This window comes from Manis javanica, chromosome 4 (genome assembly GCF_040802235.1).
Source record: "Manis javanica isolate MJ-LG chromosome 4, MJ_LKY, whole genome shotgun sequence".
Lineage (NCBI taxonomy): Eukaryota > Metazoa > Chordata > Mammalia > Pholidota > Manidae > Manis > Manis javanica.
The window spans coordinates 108183614-108201292 of NC_133159.1; the positions used below are offsets into that span (position 1 = coordinate 108183614).

Sequence of the window (17679 nt, forward strand, 5' to 3'; positions counted from 1 at the left end):
TGCCCATTAATCTATGGGGCCGTGACATTCTATCTCAATTGAAGCTCGTCATGGCCAGCCCAAATGACATAATTGCCCGACAAATGCTTAATCAAGGCTATCTCCCTGGCCAAGGTTTAGGAAAATACAGTCAAGGCATAAAAGAACCTCTTACTGTTATACCCAAGAATGACCGTTTAGGATTAGGGAACAACAATTTTCCATGAGGACCATTGACCTTCCTGTACCCCATGCAGACAAAATAAAATGGAAATCAGATTCGCCTGTTTGGGTGGATCAATGGCCCTTGAATCAAGAAAAACTCACAGCAGCTACTAAGTTAGTACAGGAACAATTAGCTGCTGGACACTTAGAACCCACTACTTCTCCTTGGAATACGCCAATATTTGTAATTAAGAAAAAATCAGGAACATGGAGACTCCTCCAAGACCTCAGAGAAATCAACAAAACCATGTTCTCAATGGGGGCCCTTCAACCCGGTCTCCCCTCTCCTATAGCCATTCCAGCCAATTATTTCAAGATCATCATTGATCTTAAAGATTGTTTCTTTACCATTCCTCTCCATCCCCAAGATAGAGAGCGCTTTGCCTTTAGTATTCCTGTCACCAATTTTAAAGGACCCATGCACCGCTATCAATGGAGAGTACTCCCTCAAGGTATGGCAAATAGCCCCACACTGTGTCAAAAATTTGTAGCCCAAGCCGTAGATCCCCTCCGAACCCGATGGCCTTCCATCTATATCATTCATTATATGGATGATATCCTTCTAGCTGGAGCCTCCCGCACTCAAGTCCTAACATGCAGTCAAGAACTGACCACCCATCTTACCTTTTTCGGTCTTCAAATTGCCCCAGATAAAATTCAATTAACAGATCCCTATTACTACCTTGGTTTTGAATTAACTTCGAATAAAATCACCACCCAGAAAATTCGATTAAGAACGTCACACTTACATACACTGAATGACTTCCAAAAGTTCTTAGGGGACATTAATTGGCTCAGACCCTATCTTAAATTAACCACTGGAGAATTAAAACCCCTTTTTGATATACTTCAAGGAGACCCCAATCCCTCATCCCCTCGGGAACTGTCCACCGAAGCAAAAGAAACTTTAAATATTGTTGAAACAGCTATACAACAACAACAAATTACGTTCCTATCCTATGACAGGCCCTTCGCTCTCATCATTTGTAATACGCTGCACACTCCTACTGGGGTCTTATGGCAGAATAATCCCCTATTATGGATTCATCTGCCCTCTTCCCCATCTAAAGTCCTCATCACATGCCCCTTGCTAGTTGCAAAAATCATAAGGATGGGCAGAGAAAAGAGCCGTCAGTATTTTGGCAGAGATCCTGATCAGCTTATCATCCCCTATACTAAAGAGCAAATAGATTGGCTTCTCCAAAATGAAGATGATTGGATTATAGCCCTTACTTCTTTCCAAGGTAAAATAGATAATCATTATCCCTCACACAAACTCCTACAATTTTCACGATTACATCCTTTTATTTTCCCAAAAATAACCTCATCCACTCCCTTAGACAACGCCCCTTTAGTCTTCTCTGATGGCTCCTCCTCGGGTATAGCTGCCTATGTTATTAATTCACAGAGTCACAGCATTCAATCACCTTTCAAATCAGCTCAGCTTGTAGAATTATTTGCTATCCTACAGATTTTCAAAGTGTTGAGCCAAGTCCCTTTTAACCTGTATACCGACAGTGCTTATATAGCATATTCAGTTCCTATTCTAGAAACAGTCCCTCACATTAAGCCTTCTACCAATGCTGTTTCCCTCTTCCAACAACTCCAAACCTTTATATTACGCAGACAAGCCCCTTTTTATATTGGGCACCTACGAGCCCACACCGACCTTCCTGGTCCCCTCTCCCAAGGCAATGCCCTTGCAGATCAAAATACCCGCTTCACATATTCTGTTACAACCGATGCAGTTACCAAAGCTAGTCAATATCATGCTCTTCACCATGTGAATGCTCACACTCTTCGGCTTTTATTTAAACTTACTAGAGAACAAGCTAGGCAGATTGTTAAAGACTGTTCAGGGTGTGTTACCTCACTGCCCCTCCCCCATTTAGGAGTCAACCCGAGAGGTTTACTCCCTAATGAGATCTGGCAAATGGATGTTACCCATATTCCTGAATTTGGAGCTCTTAAATATACCCATGTAACTATTGATACTTACAGTGGTTTTATATTTGCCACCCTTCACAGTGGAGAGGCCACTAAGAATGTCATAGCCCATGTTCTTCAATGTGTTACTGTTATTGGTAAGCCTCAGACTATTAAAACAGACAATGGACCTGGATACACTTCGCAAGCATTCCAAAATTTTTGTCATCAATTTCAAATTAAGCATATCACCGGTATCCCGTACAACCCCCAAGGACAAGGAATAGTCGAGCGGGCCCATCAGACAATAAAGAGTACAATTAACAAACTTAAAACCAACACAGCATACCCTATAAGAGGCTCTCCAAAAAACCTCCTTAATCATGCTTTATTTACACTCAATTTCTTACAATTAGATAGCCACAATAAGTCAGCCGCCGACAGGTTGTGGCACCAAGAAACAAAAACCCAATTTGCAGAAGTCCTATGGAAAGATCCTTTAACTTTTAAATGGCATGGTCCCGACCCAGTCCTTATCTGGGGTAGAGGTCACGCCTGTGTATATGATACGCAAGGAAATGGACCTCGATGGTTACCCGAACGCCTTGTTAAGCCCATCAATACTTCTTCAAAACAAAATTGTAATAACTTAATACATTCCAGGGAGGAGAATCCACCCTGAAAACAGTTTTTCCTTGCCTTTCAGGAAGAAGATAAGTGTTCATCATCACTGGACAAGGTAAGCCCACCTGACCCTTGTTAGCACAGTTGTAAGCCCACTACCAGTAATCTTGCCTATTTTCATTAAACCCTAAAACATCATCATGTCCGCTATCCATTCCCTTATCGTTACTGTAATAGTCACTGCTGTCTTAGGAGGATTTGGGCCCCCTCCAACTAGAGAAGAACTCTACATTCAGTTGTTTGGAAGCCCTTGTGATTGTAAGGGAGGAGTAATGGATTTAGACCCTAGTCTGGGAGGACATAAACAAATAACATCTCAAGGGGAAAAACTAATAGCTGGACCTCAGCTTACCACCAGAGGACCTATAGACTGCCAAGATAAAATAGCATACCTCACAGCAGATATCTCTGCAGGCGGATTTTCATCCGGAAGACGTTGGCAGCCCCAGTCCTGGAAATGTGTAAAAAAGCCCAAAATTATACCTACAATTAATGGCAAACCAGGGCCTTGTCCCGACCCCTGCCAAAAAGCCACTGAATTACACTCTACCTGTTACCGCACCGTCCAACAGTGCACTGGTGCCGATGGCAAAAAATATCTAACAGCCATCTTACAAAATGGTTATGCTGGTTCCTTTGGAGGCGAGTATGATTATAGCAATCCCCGAGGACATTCTAAATATGCACAAGCCTCCTGCCATGGCCAAATTGGCAAGGCGATTTGCTGGCCACCGCAAGCCCCGATTCACATATCTGATAGCGGTGGACCAACAGACAAAGTAAGAGAAGCCCAAGTTCAAAAGAAAATTGAAGAAATTATCAAAGAAATATACCCTCCCCTAGAGTATCACCCTCTAGCCTTGTCTAAGTCTCGTGGCATAGATCTAGACACCCAGACTGCTGATATTCTAAAAGCCACCCATAGCGCACTAAATGCTACTAATCCCAGCCTTGCTGAAAATTGCTGGCTATGCATGACCCTTGGTACACCTATGCCCCTCGCAATCCCCACTAACGCTACCACTACACTGCCAGAACAGAATTGTACTCTTAACTCACCTTTTAGAGTACAGCCTGTAGGATTTAACACATCCCTATGCATACAAAAGCAGCCCCAGAATAATAGTGATGACGTGAACGTAGGATTTGCCTCTTTCACAAATTGCTCCCAAGTTTCTAATTATTCCTCAGCTATCTGCCCTGCTATTGGACAAGTTTTTGTCTGTGGAGGAAACCTAGCCTTCACTGCCTTACCCTCAAATTGGACTGGGTTATGTGTGCAAGCCAGTATTCTCCCAGATATTGATATTATCCCAGGAGAAGAACCTATCCCCATACCCAGCTTTGAGTATATAGCAGGGCATCCACGCTCTAAAAGAGCCATCCAGCTTATCCCACTCCTAGTAGGCCTCGGGATTACTACCGCAGTGGCCACAGGAACAGCAGGGGCAGGAATAGCCATACATTCCTACCATAAGCTGTCCCATCAGTTAATTAATGATGTTCAGACTCTCTCAGGGACAATCAATGATCTCCAAGACCAAATTGATTCACTCGCAGAGGTAGTTTTGCAAAATCGTAGGGGTTTAGATCTCCTCACAGCAGAACAGGGAGGTATCTGTTTAGCCTTACAGGAAAAATGCTGCTTCTACGCCAACAAGTCCGGCATTGTTCGAGATAAAATAAAGATTCTCCAAGAAGATCTTGAGAGAAGAAAGAAAGAACTCCAGAACAACCCTCTTTGGACAGGACTGAATGGACTCCTCCCGTACCTCCTTCCTATATTAGACCCTCTTTTAGGATTACTACTGGTACTTTCTTTCGGCCCCTGGGCTTTTCAAAAACTTACAATGTTAATCAAACAGCAAATTGACTCCCTCGTAGCAAAACCCATCCAAGTTCATTATCACCGCCTTGCTTTAGCTGACCAAGGTGTGAATCTTTACATAGAGCCCTAAGCTGGCAATAAAATAAACCAGGAACGAGCTATGTCAAGGTTTCTTGTCCTGTCCCTTGACAACATCTCTGGGCAATTAAGGCGGGTAGTCAATGACGGGTAATTAAGAGGTTGTACCTGCAGAAAAACAGGACAGACATAAGACCTCTGGTAAAAAATAACAGGGGCCGACCTAATACTGGGGCAAGCTCCTATTTACATAGGCCGATCCAGTATTGGGGCAAGCTCCCCTGAAGATATCAGGCCGACTCCAAAAAGAGGCAAGCTCCTGAAAAACAGAGGCCAGGTACAAAACCTCTAAACCTAAGACAGGCACCGTCTACCCAGTAGATAAAAAGCTCCAAGTTCCTGTCCCAACCCCTCCTAAAAAGAATAGAAAAGGAGGAGATGCCGGAGACCAAAAGGGCCCACACCCACAAGATGGCGGATTTCCTGCTTCTTTTCCGGGTTTGCTATTCCCGCCAGTGCCCACCGAGACCCAATCACCCTTGTACACATTCCTGCTAGCACCACCTGGTGTCCAATCATCTTCCGACCCTCCCCTTCCTTGCTGATCGGTATAAATTAAGCCTGCTGCAAATAAACTGCGCCAGCTTGATCAGACACCCTGTCTTGCTGGTCGTTCTTTGTGTCCCTTGCTTGTTTCATTTCTGCAGGCGTCTCCGGTTACACTCCACGTTCGTCCCGCGGGCCGGGACAAAAACACATGAGCCTTTTACTCCTCCAAGATATGTATTATTTGCAAGCTATTTAAATGCACAGTGTAGTAGAAACCCAGCTCTGCCACTGACTAAAGTGCCTTGCATATGTTACTTAACCTTTCTCAAGTGCAATGTCCTTATCTGTAAAATGGATATAGATATCTTTATATGTTTTCTATGAGGAACAAATGAGATGTTATATACATATAAGAAAACATTTACCATATAGTAAGCATTTACATGCTAGTTTCCCTTCCCTATGAGCAACAGGGGATATATAGACATGTAAGAAATACCTACTGTGCTCAGGGAGCTAGAAATCTAGCTGGAAAGATCATACAAACTTAAGGAAAGTTCTGTGATAATTTAAAATTTAAATAAAAGCTCAATTGAAAAAGCAGAAGAGACAGGCATAAATGACTACTGGAAGCTTGGGTTAGATGATAATTTTTCAAATTATAAATCACTTTTGGACTAGTCAGGAACTCATGGGATTTGAAGAGTAGTTTGAATTTAGCAGAGAGGAAGGGTTTTCGAGATGTAGGAGGAAACCCAATTTTACCTACTCTTCACAAGGATATTCTAAGCAAAAGTGTCAAGGAAGATTTCAAATATGCTTAGAGATCTAACTCCAGGATTTACAGAAATCATAATATCAAGTTGGTTGGGGCCAGGCTGTGGAAAGCTTTGATGCTTTGAACTTTTTACTGAAAGGCAATATTGAATCCTGAAGGTTCTGAGCAAGGACTTAGGATTTACAGGAAAGACCCATCAGAACTGTTTAACACTCTTTAGCTATCTTTAGGGGTAGCATATTCCCTCTCACTGGAATGAAGCTAGGTGAGAGCTTGGCAGGGAAGTTTTAGCATGGCTTTAAAGCATTACCAAAACTAAATCACTATTAATAGCTGTAATGTCTAACATTTATTGAATACTCATTGTGTTGCACATGCATTATCTGATCATATCTTCACAACAACCCTATAAGAGAGGTATTACTATTATTCACATTCTAAAGGTAAGAAAACTAAAGGCGTATGAAGGTTATGTAATATGATGGAGGTCACAAAGTTAAATTGTGGCAAATAATTTTTCATTAAAATTTAAATTCCATTTTTTATTGGTTTGTAAGTCACATATAAGTCTTTTAAATGAATCAATATTTTAACTATTCTCCCAGCTGACCAATATTTTATCTTTTTTTTAACCTCAAAAATCAGACACTATTATTAGCACTATTTTATATAAGCAGCACTCTTTTAGGTTTACTTAGATGTTTACCAATTTCTTTGTTCACCATTCCATCTTGCATTTCAGACCTCCTTTCTGGTACCATTTTCCTTCTTCCTAAAGTAGAATTTCCTTAAGTGAAAGTCTGTTGGGAGGCAAAATTTATTCTGTTTGCTGGAAATGTCTTTATCATCATTCTTGAGATTCTCTGGACATAAAATCCTAGGTTGATGGTTTTCTCTTATCACATTGAAGATATAATAATTTCCTCTTCTAGTTTCCATTGTTGCAGTGAGAAATCTATCACTATTCTTGACTGCGGTTTCTTTGTAGGTGTTTTTTTCCCCTTTGGTCCTTTATGGTCTTCTCTCTGGTGTTTGCAGTTTGACTACAACACGACTGTGTGCTAATTTACTTACCCTGTTTGGTATTTGCTTCCTGTATTGGTAGGTTCATTTCTTAGTTCTCAAAAATTCTGTTCTTTTAAGAATTTTGGCTTTCCTCCATTTTCTTTATTCTTTCCTTCTGGGAATCTTCAAACTTTCTTATTCTAATCCCCATGTCTGTTAACTTCTCTTTTATATTTTCCATTTCCTTTGTCTCTAAATTGCTTTCTGAACAGTTACTTCATATGTGGCTTCAATTTACTTCCTCCATCTGTATATAATATGTTAAACTAACCCTGAGATTTTGATTTCAACTCTATTTCATTTTAAAACTTGTATATAGTTATTTTTCACATTTTCTTGGTCATTTGTGATTTTTTTTGTTAATTTTGTGATTATTTTAAAATGTCATATTTTATATTGTCATAGGTATTTTATATTGTCTGATCATTTTAATATCTGAGGTCTTTGAATGACCTATTTGTTATTTCTGAATGATTTTTTTCTCATGGGTGTGTCTTTGTATGTTTGATGATATTTGACTAAGAGATTTTTTTTTCAATTTATTTTTCATTCAATTTTTTTGTGTGTAAATCTAAGATTCTGGAGGCTTAAATTAAAGATGTCTTCCTCCAGACAGGAAGATCTACATTTGCTTCTGCTGAGAATCAGACATTATGTGTGTGGGGGGGTGTTGGGGAGCAGCGGGAAGACTGCCACAGAACTGGGATCACATTTAAACCTAGCTTCCCCTTTTTATTTCAACCCCAATGTTTATTCCTGACCACCCACTACCTGCATCTCAGAACTGATCTGGTAATGTGCCCCAGGGAAATTGGTTTTCATGTTTGTTTATTGGTCACCTCTAGGATTTTAATTTTGGCATTTGTTTGGGGATCCTGAAGATTTCTTTTACTTTTCCAAAGGATCAACAATACATTAAAAATTAAGTTTACTCAAGACTTATTATTATACTGCCAGAGGTAGAGGGCTTCCCGTTCCTTTTTTCACATTATAGCCAGGATCATCTTTAAGCTCAAATTTAACTATATAACTCCCTTACCCTCTGCTTAAAAATCTTTCAAATGTTCCCAGTCAAATCCAAATTCCTTAGAATAATACTCAGACTGGGAGGGTACTCACTAATCTGTCTTTGGCTTCTTTCTCCTACAGCACTATGTTCCAGCTTTCCAGAACTATTAAAGTACTTTAACGCATAATTTTTGCCTACTGGCTTTTGCATACATTGATCTCTCTGTATAGTATAACTAATACTCTTCTTTTCCCCAACTCCTCCTTGTTCTTAAGGATTAACTAGAAGGGTCACATCTTCCATATAACCTCTAATACAGTCTTTCTCTCCATTCCACCCTTTAAGTGAGGTTCCTTACCTGGGTGTGCCTATACATACTTCCTCCCTTATCATTTATTGTATCACATTGCAATCAACTGTTTGTCCTCAGTAGACTATAAATTCCTTAAGGCCAAAGAATCTGACGGATACATAGTATTTTTCAAATGTTTCTTGAAGGCATAAATTTATGATTGAAAGTGAATATGGTAATCTGGCAAAAGCTCACCTTGAGCTATAAACATCCCTAGACATACCCAAATTTCCTGAGGGCCTCATCTTAGACCCAAAGCAGAGATTAGTTACCTCTACTGCCTGTCTTATGGCTACTTCAAAAGGCATATTTGTAACTCGTATTTAAGAAGGGAACAGGCTTTTTTTTAAAAGAGTAATCTTGGTTTTATATAACTAAGCAGCCTAATTCAGGTTAAATTTACTTTAGAATACATTATTTAGGGCAAAATTTTCCTATTTATTCCTGGCCATATAACTTTTTCCAGTGACAGTGATACCAGACTGTCAAACAGAACTACAAATTAGGAACACTGTAAATAAACAATGGATACCACAGTGTAGAAACTGTTATGATTTTGAATATCACCCTTTATCATCAAAGTATATTACAATATATAAAACTCTTCAAATGAGTTTTTTAAACTTTTTTATTGAGACATATGCCATAATAGAAAAAAAGTGTAAAATTAAACACGTAAAGTTTTAAAATATAAAATGTTACAAGGTACATTTTCTCCTCTAAATATACCTGGCTGCTTTGGTGAATTATCAAACCATCTGTAATCAAGATTCTGTGTTAAAGAGCCAATGCTTTAGTATACAGAATGATCTAGTACATACATACTAAATCAATCATTCAATTCATTGACCATTCAGTCATTAAATTTAATAACCAAAGGCTATATACATGAAGAGAAAGAGAAAAGTTTTAGTATCTACTAAAACCGATGGAATTGTACAGTGCCTCATGACCAACAGAGAATCTTAGAGGATTGGCAGAATGAGCTCTTTGGAAAATGGATTTTGTTTTGTCTTAATTATAAAAGTAATATATGATCATAAAGAAAAAAAAGAGAAGAAAAAAGATCACATTAAATTAGAAAGTGAAAGTATCTGGCAGGGACAATTTAATGGGTATTTTTCTAGATTATATTTTATTACATATTTATTAGTATTATTACAGAAATGAGATCATACTGAGTGGCAACTTTATCATTTTCCCATTATTTTGGATATCTTTTACATCACTAAATATAGATCTACCTCATTCATTGTAATAGATGCGCTGTAATTTATCCATCCAAGCCCTTACTGGTATATATTTGCGTTGCTTAGTTTTTTGTCAGTACCAAAAAATGCTATGAAGAAATATTTGTTTGTGTGTATATTTCTGTTGAAAAAATTCCTACAAGAAATTTTGGGGTCAAAAATTATACATTTTTAAATTCTTAACGATGTTATTTTGTTCTTGTAAAAGGCGGGGTCAATTTGAGTTCAATAAATTCAGACGATCAGCACTTTATGCTGAATTTCCACCTAACCAAGTATTTTTATTCAAGCTTCCTTGAAGACACACCTTAAAATAACTCCAAAGGTTAAATATTTTAAAGTTGCCTACTTGGAATAAAAAGAGGAAAGAAAATAAAGAAACTTAGAGTAACATTAAAAACTATCCTTGTAAGAAGCTTTTAAAAACATTAGAAAACCCTTATAAAATTGAATGAAAAATAGTCAAAAATATAATTGTATATCCAAGATTACCACAGTTATGTAAAATACTCTCTACTTTAAAAAGTGGTTTTCTAATTTCTTCCAAATTATCTACACTGAGAAAATAAAATTTCATTAGGAAAAATATCAGAAAAAATAATCCTTTGCTCCTCGCAAATCTGAAGATTCAACACTAAAATTGCTTCACCTTTCACGAGAGAAGGAATCTTATTGTGTGTTCTTGAAGCCTTTTCTATATGCCCAATTCTAAAGCCCAAGTCTGTATAATGATCTCCAAGAGTTATCAAAAATTACACAAGAAGCAAAACCAATTTTGTTTTCTTTCCTTTAAAAAATTACTTAAGAAGAGTTAATGTACCATTTGCTTTAAAGTCCTGTATTATTGAAAGAGTGGCTTCCAGGATTTGACCTAAATTCCTTTTATAAATTACTGTGATTCATTCTAACTCCATTTAATATTTCTATGTCCACATAGCCAATAGAGACATTTCATAAAAAACATTAAGCTCATCAAAAGCTCACTCTGCTTAATCATAATGGGGAATGAGGAACAGTGGCCTGGATGTTATTCTGGCTAAAAGATGATTTCAGCATGACTGGGAAAGATGGCTTACAAACCTAGATAAATGGACAAAATTTCTCAATAAACTACATGAATCCTTTCACTCTTATTCAGGAAGCTGGGTGGAAAGATGCAAAGCTAGTTAAAATGGTCAGTTTATTAGTTTTCTCAGGGCCTCCATTTGAGTTTTTTTCCCTTAAAATAAAGCCATTATCAAAACTCCAGAAAATAACAACAACATAGTAGTGTCTTGTCAGGGAAAAAGAAATTCAGTATAAAGGAAAGTGAATATTAATCTTTGAATATTCCTACTTAAGCTTTAAATCTCATTTTGGCCAGTAAACATAACCTAAGTTTTTTACTCTAATTTTTTTTTTAATGATTGTAGCACAAAAACAATAACTTACATGTCTTTCTTTTCCCACAATCTGACTTATAAGAAACAGGAATCGTCAATGCTATACACTCTCCAAAGAGAACAGAAAAAAAAGAGGTAGTTGAGAAAGGGGAGTAAAATTTGAAAACAGGACTAAATCTATTCACCCACAACTCTCAAGACTTAAAATATATTTACATACACTTAAAGGCAGTTATAGTATGTTTAAACCTCAGAAAAGCAAAACTAGGTAGATGCAGATACATCTTTTATTTTCAAATAGCTTTTTTTCTCACCGATGAAAAAGTAGTATACATATACTTTAGAAAAATTTGGAAAGAAAAAAGAATAAAAAATAAAAATTACTCATAAATGCCATCATCCTATTATTAGCTGGGTGTATGTAAAGTCAGATTTTTCTTTATACATACAATACATATATCTTCCCACCAATTTTCCCGTATTTTTCTTCCCAGTCTCTATTTTGGGGCTTTCTTTCATGTGAATAATGGCAGAATGTTTATGTTATAAACTTCCATGAAATATTGGGGAAGAGAGGTAGAAGAAACTCTGAGAGTGGTAATTTCACTATCTTTCATAATAGAGTCAATAGGATATGTCTAAAATGGCATCATGTGGTTAAGAAAACATGACCCCAACACCTTTTTTTAAAAAACATTTTTGGTTTAACATTTCCAAATACAAAGCAGAGAGATTATGAGCCTCTATGTATCTATCATCTAGCTTCAACACCTACCAATCTTTTTTCCTCTATATCTCTCACTATCCCCAGATTATTTCAGCACAAATCCCACTCCTAATAACATATCACCCATGAAATAAAATACTACAATGCTCTTCTCAAGAGATGAAGTTTTTAAAAACCTGCAAGACTAATATCACACCAAAAAAATTAACAAGAATTCCTCAGTATTATCAAATATTCAGTATGCCTTCAAACTTCATCAGTTGTCTAATACATATTTTTTTACAGTTGGTTTGTTTGAATTAGGAGCCAAACAAGGTCTACACATAGCCTTGTTTTCCATAAGCTCTTTTTTTAACCTCAGTGGGGCCTTTTGTTAAATAGTACACATATGGCTATGATTTGTTTAAAATTCAGATTTAATTGACATGAAACTTTAGTTTTAGGTGTACTACATGATTCAATATTTGTGTATATTGTGAAACCACAGTAAGTCTAGTTAACATTCATCATTGCACATAGTTACAAATATTTTTTCTTGTGATGAGAAATGTTAAGATCTACTCTCTCAGTAACTTTCAAATATACAACATAGTATTAACTATAGTCACTACACTGAACATTACATAGAAAAAAGTCTATAAGGATATATATCAGAATTTTTATAGTAGTTATTTTTTGGTGGTGAGATTATGGGTGATTTTAATTTTCTTCTTTAAACATTTTTTGAAAAAACTGAGGTATAATTTATATAGAGTGAAATGCACAGATTATTAAGTTCGATTAGTTTTGACAAATGCATATACCCATGTATCTCAAACCTTTATCAAGATAGAGATTTCTGTCACCCCAGTTTTTTCATGTACATGTTTTTCCGAATTTCTTAGTATAAACATATTTTACTTTAAAAATAATAAAAATAAAACTATGTTTATATCTTAGACAAATTTTAAAAAAAGTAATACCAAAAAAAAGGGGTGAGCACAATCTACAAATGAACACATCGAAACCCTAAAACCCTTGATTCAAGTACTTTTTTCTCTTTGCCATTCCCACCTTAAAACTTCTGGACAACTGCTAATAGATGAGGGCAAAGAAGGTAAGTAAAGAAACCTCTAAGGAATTTCCTCTTTTCCCATGTTCTTATAGCACTTTTTGTACCTTTGTCATGGCACTTACATATTGTGTCTAGTAGTATGGCTATTGTATAACATCTTTTCTCCCATATCAGATTCATTATGCTTCTTGAGGGAAGATAAACAAATCTTAATTACCTCTGTATTTACCTTATTTTTCTCAGTGCCTTACACAGAGCAGGTACTCAATAAATGTTGGCTGACTTGAACTGAAGGAAAAATCATATCATTATACAATTTTTTTTCATTATACAATTTTAATGACACTTCCTGAAGTTGAACTGCACTCCAGGTAGACATAAGTAAATTATTGCATAATTATCTCCAAAACTTTTATATTTCTCCTAAAATCTTTCTAAGTCATTGTTATGGGCTGAATTTTATCTCCCCACCCAAATTTGTACATTGAGCCCTAACCCCAGAACCTCAGAATATGACTATATTTGGAGATAGTGCCTTTAAAGAGGTGACTGAGTTAAATTAAGGTGAGCTCTAATCCAATCTGACTGGTATCTTTAAGAAATCTGGACATAAACAGAGATACCAAGGATGCATGCACACAGAGGAAAAAACATACAAGGACACAGTGAGAAGATGGCCATCTGCAAACCAAGGAGAGAAGCCTCAGAAGAAACCAAGTCTTGGACTTCCAGCCTCCAGAACTATGGGAAAATAAATTTCTATTGTTTAAGCCACCCAGTCCTTGGCATCCCTTGCAAACATCATACAATCATACTCCTACAGAAAAATCTAGAAGAGACCTGTCTATTCATTTGGTCTTAAGCTTTACAATTCAAGGAAAAAGAATACTACCTACCTATAGAATACTACCCCTTTTTAAGTATTTAGTCTCCTCCTTCCATATGGAAGATATGTGACATGGGATCTAATCTGTGGATAGCAGAGTGAACTGAGGAGAAAAATATGCCTATTTATTTATATACCAGATTCTTTGAAGATATGCTTCTACTAAATTAAATATTATTTACTGCCTTTTAAAATAGTTTTCATTTTGCAAATTGGGCTATTGGACTTATATGACCAATACATCTTATCTGAGGGAAGAAAGAGAGGAGAAAAAAAAATGTACAAAACTTTCACATTTCCTCCTTAAAACTTGAGGTAATGGGTTGAAAAATAAAACTAGTGAAATTACATCATTCAAAATTGCTTATAGTGGTACTTTCCCTTATTCTGAACATAATTGATGTCAGTTAAATATTTTTATGGGATCCCAAAATCTTTAAGAGTGAGTTTTGCTAAGGTATTATACATTAGAATAAGAAAGTCATGGCTAAGACTTGAAAAATAACTTGTGTCAAATACCACTGCAGTAGATAATAATCTTTTATCTTATTAGGAGGGACACATTAAAACTCCTTATGTAGCTATCCTATGAGATGAAATTCATCTCCTTGGAGTCACACTAAGCAATTAACAATCCTAAACAATTTTCATCATTCAGCAAAAATACAGAAAAATATGTGATACTTTACAAGCATGTCCTTTTTTTAACCTCAGAGTCAGTTTTAACATAACTTCTACAACTTACTTGCCAATTAACCATTTAACTTTGACTTGCACAAAGAGAGGCTGGTATTTGCCTGGCAGGATTAAGCAAGAGAGTGCAAAATGTTTTAAAAACTCTAAGTTATACAAACATAAATATAAAGGAAACAAAATACATAAAATGGCTCCTATCAAATAGGCTCAGTGGTTACAGCCAAAAGTTCAAATTTAAGGGGATCATTTTTATCTTAATATGAATACCAGATAGTTTAGAACAGTGTGCATTTGGTCTCCTGGTTTTTTCCTTTTTGTACCAGAAATGGATAATTATTTGGGGTTATAAGGCTGGATATAATAAAAAAACAAAAGTTCCTTTTTTTTTTAACAGCTTATGTTAATAAAAGCCACAAAACCTGACAAACAAGTCCTTCTGATACACTTGCCCTGTTCACAATGGCAATAACTACTGACAAGAGATTTATTGTTCATTTTATGTAATCAGAAACTAAAAGACTAGGTCCTGACCTAAATTAAATTAGAGTTTTCATCTTCTGATTTCAATAAAATGTTTTAGGACTGGGCAACTTTCAAAGAGGAACAGTTGTCTCCATTGATAGCCATTCATTGACAAGTTGTGTACTAACTTATTAGGACTGAATTTTTTAAACTTGATTAGTTTACTGAAATTTTTTAACCATATATAAAAAGGCTTGCACTTTCAATCATTAATAAATTATGAGTGAATTAGAACTGATGGAGGGTCATTAATAGCTTGAAAAAGCTTAACATTAACATTCTTTATATTTATAATTTAAAATAAAAGTTTTATTCAGTCTGATTTATTATTTTCTATGTATATGAATAGTGGCATTGTTTAAAAGAACATAACCGGGTAAGTAAAAGAATATTCTTAGGAGTACTGTTCATAATGGACTCCAGAATATTCACTAACCAGTAGAATGAATGTATAATGACATGTTTCATATAATTAAATATTACACTGCAATGAACTAAAATTATATGCAATATGGATGAATCTCAAATACATTGAATAAAAGAATACATAACAGCGTTAACCCAATAACATAAAGTTTAAAAACAGGCAAAACCATAATATATTGTTTAGTGGCACATACACATGTTAAAAGTATAGGGAGGTGAGGCAGCATGTGATTAGGGAAGGGTACAAGAGATTTCCTCTAGATGCAGATAATATTCTGTTGGTGGTGGTTGGTTACATGAGCATTTACATTAAAATTATCTGTTAAATTGTACACGTTTAATATACTTTCTGAAAATGTTTCACAACTTTAGAAAAGTTAAAACACTTAACTGGATGTCCAGCTCTGTTAGATACTTAAGTTTCAAAAAACATCTGAGTTCATTTCAAGTTGATAGGATGCTTTTAAATATCTGTGGTTATTCCGTTGCAAATTAAAGAAATTATCACATTCAGCTGATGCTTTTCCTAGAACCTATCCCTCTTCAGACTAACTCTTGCTCATCTTTAGAATTCAAGTTAAGAGTCACCAGTTCCCAGAAGTCTTTCCCAGTATCTCTTCTCGTTACCTCTCCTACTAGAACTTTCCACCACCCATCTGAGTCAGGTGTCTTTCTTCTTTGCTCCTTCATACCCAGAACATAGTTATGTATATACCACACTGCATACATCACACTACATTGCAATGGTCTGCTGACTTTCCCCAGCCTCCTCCCAACCTCTCCAGCCATTCCCAAGCCACTAGACTATAAATGATCTTAAAGTAGGTCTGCTGTCTTTGTTCTCTTTCAATATCTGGCAATTGACATATATGAGACATTCGGTAAGTTTTTGGTGCCCAAACAAATGAGTGAAAATATATCTCCATAATTCCAATGAACAATACTTCTATCATTTTTACTACAGTGACAGGGAAATATGTGAAAAGCTTTTCTGTTAAGTGCATAATAAATGTTCAATAGATGGTATTACTAGGAGGAAACTTTGAGAGAGAGAGAAGAGAGCTAAAAAACATTACACACAAACTAAAATGATTATCACCAAAAGTGAAAAGCTTTCATAGGCTCACTCCTCTTACAGGTAACTTAATAATATAGATTCTCAAAAAGAAGAAGTTTTAAATATACTAACAATTTAGTTAATGCACTAACTGTCCATGAGTCAATAATATCCACACCAAAACTCTTACCAAAGGCAATAATGCTAAACAGGATCTTGACTTCCAACAGGAAATAAATCTGTTTTATTTTGGTCAGGTACCAGCACTGAGATAACATCTAATTTAAATGTACTTGGAAGGTTAGACTCTCCAACATATATTTAGATTTCTTGATATTTTTCATAAGATAATGAAGCTTAATATTTTAAAGCCAATCTGTGGCAGCTATTCCTCAAAAGAATCTTAAGGATGACAGTAATATTTCAAAAGTGACCTGACTATAGGACCTACTGTCATGCTTTTCTAGGCCTATAATTCCTGAAACTTTGGCCTCTTTATATTAATTTCTACTTATATGTTTTCTGAAACAGATACAATTAAAAAAAATACATATAGTAATGGGTTCCAAACAGAGAATCTTATGGAAATCTTCAGCAAAAAGTTAACTTTAATACTTGGGGATGCAAAGTTTAACATTTATGATTTTTTTTTGACATGGCACAAACCTCAAATCATGTAAAACAAGAAATATATATATCAAAACATATTCATAAAGAACATAGGACAAAAATATCATTAAATCCTTAATTTGGAAACAAAAATGAAAAGGGCTTTGCTGTTTTCATTAGGCTGATCCTCTCAAAAGAGTCTAAAAGTCTCTCTGGTACTCAAAACCCTCCATACTATGATCTGAATCTAACTGATCAATTCTGAATCTCATTGTTTTCCAAGACCACCACCTACTTCAATTGTACTGGTTACTTAATTATCTCCCAAGTTCATCAAGCTCATGATACCACTGCTCACTCTGGTTCCCTCATCCAGAATGTATTCTCTTCTCTCCATTTGTGTTAAAGACCAGCTTGTTTTAAGACCCAGTTTGTTTTACAGCCTTCTATTCTCCAGATTATTCTAACCCATGATGATCTTTCCTCACTCCAACTCCCTCAGCTCTTGTTCTAACATGGAAAAACTTTTTAAAAAAAATTTATTTAAAATGCATTTTAATCGTGAAACATAATGCACACACAGAAGAGTGCACAGAA

The 17679-nt window shown here is 35.9% G+C and overlaps 1 protein-coding gene across 10 annotated transcripts in view; it reads right to left on the bottom strand.

The window, feature by feature from the left end:
- Positions 1-17679, bottom strand: part of GOLPH3L (golgi phosphoprotein 3 like) — a 71689-nt gene that overhangs the window by 28974 nt on the left and 25036 nt on the right. Inside the window, exon 16 of one of the 10 annotated variants that reach the window (XR_012130357.1) lies at positions 3207-3265. The exons of the other annotated variants lie outside the window; for them this stretch is intronic. The gene's annotated coding sequence lies outside the window, so the exon portion shown is untranslated. The remainder of the gene's footprint in view (positions 1-3206; positions 3266-17679) is intronic. 10 annotated transcript variants of the gene reach the window in all.